The sequence below is a fragment of the Arachis ipaensis genome, chromosome B05 (genome assembly GCF_000816755.2).
Source record: "Arachis ipaensis cultivar K30076 chromosome B05, Araip1.1, whole genome shotgun sequence".
NCBI classification, from domain to species: domain Eukaryota; kingdom Viridiplantae; phylum Streptophyta; class Magnoliopsida; order Fabales; family Fabaceae; genus Arachis; species Arachis ipaensis.
Genome location: NC_029789.2, coordinates 140,764,438 through 140,769,381, shown reverse-complemented (window position 1 = coordinate 140,769,381; position 4,944 = coordinate 140,764,438). Strand labels below are relative to the sequence as shown.

At 35.4% G+C, this 4,944-nt stretch overlaps 1 protein-coding gene across 1 annotated transcript in view; it reads left to right on the top strand.

The window, feature by feature from the left end:
* Window positions 1-4,944, top strand: part of LOC107644502 (lupeol synthase-like) — a 16,590-nt gene that overhangs the window by 2,136 nt on the left and 9,510 nt on the right. The window lies entirely within an intron of this gene.

Below are 4,944 nucleotides of genomic sequence, written 5' to 3'. Positions count from 1 at the left end.
ATTTAAAATATTACATTTTACTCTATCATCAATTTTAGTTCTTAATGTTATTATAATTTGCAAATACGGTAAAAAATATATTTATATAATATATTTGCTTAAATTATTTTGAACAAAAATGTATCATGGTGACATGAAGAAAAAGAAAATTGGAAAATTATAAAAAGAATTTATTTTATTTATTAAAGAAATTCAAATGTTTAAAGATACTAATAAACAAAATGACTAATGAAAAGGTAGGCCAAGCGAAAAAATGTAGCAAGCTAGAAATGATAATCTGCTGTACAAGATTATTAAATAATATTGTTTTCAATTTTCAAAATGTTAACGAGAAAATACAACTTTGTTTTTCATTTTACTCCTCATCTAGTGTCTTATGGGTTTGTCCACGCTCTACTAAAATTTTAGAGAAAAAGACAAATAGGTCCCTGACTTTTTGTCCCGTGGACATTTTCGTCTCTGACCATTAAAAAATACTTTTAAGTCCCTGACCTTCACAAAACTTGGACGGATCAGTCCCTCCGTCCAAATGCCTCCGTCAGGGACTGATCCGTCCAAGTTTTGTGAAGGTCAAAGATTTAAAAGTATTTTTCAATAGTCAGGAACGAAAATGTCCACGGGACAAAAGGTCAGAGACCTATTTGTCCTTTTCTCAAAATTTTATTGTGTTGCCGCTTTCATGATTACACCTTTCTTTATCTTTTCTTCGTCAAAGTCTTTTTCATCTTCTTCTATTTTCTTCTCTTAATTTATTTTTTGTTTCTAATTCACCCTCACTTTATTCCCTAATTTTTGCTTCCTCTCCCAATTTATTCTTAAGCTGGATTTCTTTTTTAATTCACTCCTTTTTCTAATTCCCTAATTCCATATATCTTATTTCTCTCTGGAACCATCAAATGCCAATTTTGATTTTTTCTACCCCATGAATAATAAATCAAAGACTCAAAACCCCCGTATAATTGACAGTAATATTGTCTCTGATGCTACGATGGTGGAGGGTGCCAGCATTCAAGTGGTACCCAAAGAAATATGAAACTGCTCTCATGGAATTGTCGGGGTTTGGTGAGACCCCTGACAATTCACAATCTTAAAAGGATTTGCAAATCCTACTCCCCCGAGATTGGTTTTATCTGTGAAACAAAAAAATCAATCTCGACAAGTTGAAGGAAAACTAAGATCTTGTGGTTTCAAGAAATGGTTTATTGTGGATCCGGATGGATTATCTGGGGGTTTGGCAATGGCATGGAGGGATGGTTGCACTGTTCAGATTTTACAACATGGAAGATTCTTCATTGCAGCATCAGTTCTGACAGCTGGTTATAATGATCCCTATAGTGTTATGGATTTTTATCTCAATTCAAATGATCAACATAGAATGACTCAGTTTGCTGAATTAACTTCAGTCACCTAACAGTTCGATGGTAAGGTTGTGTTAATGGGTAATTTTAATGTTATTTCTAATCAATTGGAGAAATCAAGTGGGGGTATTAAATCTCTTTCTTCTATTGAAACTTTTAACAGTTTTATTGGTGATAATTCCCTGATTGATATTGGTATGGTCGGAAGACCATTCACTTGGTCAAATAGGCGGAGTGGTGATAAGTTGATACAGTAGGAAAGACTGGACCGATTCTTGGTAGGAGTTGATTGGCAGCAACTCTATCCCAATGCATTGGTTCTTAGACTATCAGAATCAGGGTCGGATCACTCCCCTCTTCTCTTAGACTCTAATCCGAGAACTGAGAGATCTAAACGGCGATTCAAATTCCAAGAAATATGGTGTTTTAATGATGAAATAAGGTAGATTGTTAGAGAGGTTTGGCAATAATAGATTGATGGTTCAACCATGTACATCACAGCTCAAAAAATAAAGCGTTGTCGGCATCAGATTGTCAGATGGCAGCAAGAACACAGATCTAATTCGAAGGTGGAGATTGATTTACTACAGTCTGAATTAGAGGAACTTTGTTTAGCAGGGATTTATGGAGGTGACATCATTTCAGAAATAGAAGACAAACTTGAAAAAGCATTGCAAAATGAGAAATCTTATTGGAAAGATAAGTCTAGAGTCAAATGACTCAAATTCGGTGATCAAAATACAACTTTTTTCCATCAGAAATTTAGAAATCAAACCCGAAGGAATAAAATTTGGCAACTAACTGGCAGTGATGGTGAAGTGGCTATTTCAAATGCTAGTATTGCTTCTGTGGCTGAATCTTATTTTAAGGACATCTTCTCCTTCTTGTCATGAGAACCCTGAACCTCTATTTACTGAATTTGAACCTAAGGTTACAGCTCACATGAACCGTAGTCTTCAAAGATCAGTGACTATGGAAGAAGTGAAACATGCAACATTTAGCATTCATCCTCAAAGTGCTCCAGGAGATGATGGTATGACAGCAAATTTTTTTCAAAGCTTCTGAAACATACTTAGTGGTGATGTGTTTTGAGCAGTTAAGAACTTCTTTTTAGGGGGCAGAATTTTAAAGGGTTTTAACCACACTCAAATTTGTCTTATTTCCAAGATTTCTGATGCTAAAGATATGACTCAGGTAAGACCAATAAACCTATCCTCATTCTTTTACAAGATTATCTTTAAAGTACTTGTACATAGACTTCAGGGTATGATAAATAGACTAATTAGCCCTACGCAGAGTACTTTTATTAAAGACAGATTAATCTCTGATAATATCCTAATTGCTCATGAGTTTATGCATTACTTGAAGAACAAAAAAAGGGAACTCGAAAATAAAATGGCGCTAAAATTAGATATGAGTAAGGCATATGATAGGGTGGAATGGCACTTTCTTTGGTTTATATTGGAAAAGTTTGGTTTTAACTCCCAGTGGATCATGTGGATTCGAGAATTAGTGACAACTGTTTCTTATTCTGTCATTGTGGAAGGACAACCCTATGGTTTCTTCAAACCAAATAGAGGTATTCGACAAGGATATCCTCTATCTCCCTATCTTTTTTTCTGTGCAAAAGATCTCTCCTTCTTGCTACATAAGGCAGAATAAAACAAACTAACTCAGGGTCTTCAGATACATAGGCGATGTCCTAAGGTCAACCACCTCCTCTTTGCTGACGATTCCATCTTATTCTGTAAGGCTAATCCTGAAGCATATTCAAACATCTTGAATTTATTGAATTCTTATGAAAGCATCAGTGGCCAGAGGGTAAATCTTAATAAATCTGTTGTATTCTTTAGCCACAACACTCCCTCCACTACTCATACACTACTGGCTAATTCTATGAATATTAATCATATTGGGGCTCAGGATAGATACCTTGGTTTGTCTTCTACAGTCTCTAAATCAAAAAAGGCTTCTTTTAGTATGATCAAAGAGAAGGTTCGGAAAAAAAATCCAAGGGTGGAAGCACAATCTTCTATCGTCAGGTGGTAGACAGGTATTGCTTAAGGCAGCGTGGGAGAAGCTATTCCTATTTATACATTGTCTTGCTTCAAGTTTCCTGATGGTTTCATTTCGGAAATTCACTCTCTACTTTCTTAGTTCTGGTGGCGACAAAAAGGTTCTGAAAGGCGGATGACTTGGATTAGCTGGGACACTATGACTCGCTCACGAAGAGAAGGAGGCCTCGGATTTAAAGATCTCAGAATCCAAAATCTGGCGCTTTTAGGCAAATAGTTTTGGCGACTCGTAACACAACCTACTTCCCTACTATCCAAAATCCTAAGAGGTAAATACTTTAGCAATGGTAATGCTATAACGTCGGAAATTGGAGTCTTGCCTTCTTGGGGATGAAGGAGCATATTGAAAGGCTAAAAGATTGTTGAAAAAGGTCTTAACTAGGTTGTGGGTACTATAGAGAATATCCGAACCTTTGAGAATCCTTGGCTGCTTCCTCTATATCCTTTAATGATTTTTGACATGCCAAATAGACAGGATATTTCTGAGTTGGTTCCAAGAGTTAAAGAGCTAATTACTGAAGATAGGAATTGGAATCAGAATCTCATTCAAGAATTATTTCCCCAAAATGTTGCAAACATGATTTTGTAAGTTAAAATTCAGCAAAGTAGGGATAAATTGCAATGGAATTTTGACAAATCCAAACAATATGATACAACTTCAGGTTACAAAATTGGCTATTTATTTTACCATTCACCTCTGGAGCTTTGCCCTAATTATATGCAGTAGAAAAAGCCGTAGATTGATCTATGGAAGTTGAACTTGCCTCACAAAATTAAGCTATTTATCTGGAAAGCTCTTCATGGCCGGCTTCCGATGCTTGCTCAGATTCATCACCGCATCCCATCTATATCGCCAATATGCCCCTGCTGTCATGAAGCAACAGAAACAATCACTCATTGTTTGATCGATTGTTCTAGAATTAAAGAAGTATGGTCTCAGAGTTATCGTCGTGGCTGTCTTCCCTCTCAGAGTCCTAACGACTTTGGACATGGTGGACTGCATCAATAGGGATGCTTAACTCGTTGAACAATGCTGACCGTAATCCTCAATTGCTTGCCATCATTTGCTGGAACTGCTGGAAAGCTCGCAACCAGTTAATTTTTGAAGGTTCTACTTCAATGCCGTCTGCCATTCTAGCAAGCTCTATCAAGTTGCTTCGTGAAATCCAAAGAACTCCCAGTTTAGATCGTCATCTCCATGAGACAAACTCTTAGTTTCATTCAATTTGATTTATCATTCTTTATTCTTTAAGATTTTTTTTCGTTTTTCAACTATGCGTTGAATGAATACCTTCAGTATATTGTTTTGAGAAATCTCCACCTTTTATTATACTATCCTGCTTTTAGACATCTTTGTATTTCATTTTTCAATATTAATGAAATATAACCTAATATCTTTAGAAAAAAAAATGTTAACCAGAAATCTATTAAATTTTATATTCATGTTTTTTAAATTATATATTTTAACATAAAGAAAATTTGATTTTTTCCCTCCAAATATTCCTATTTAT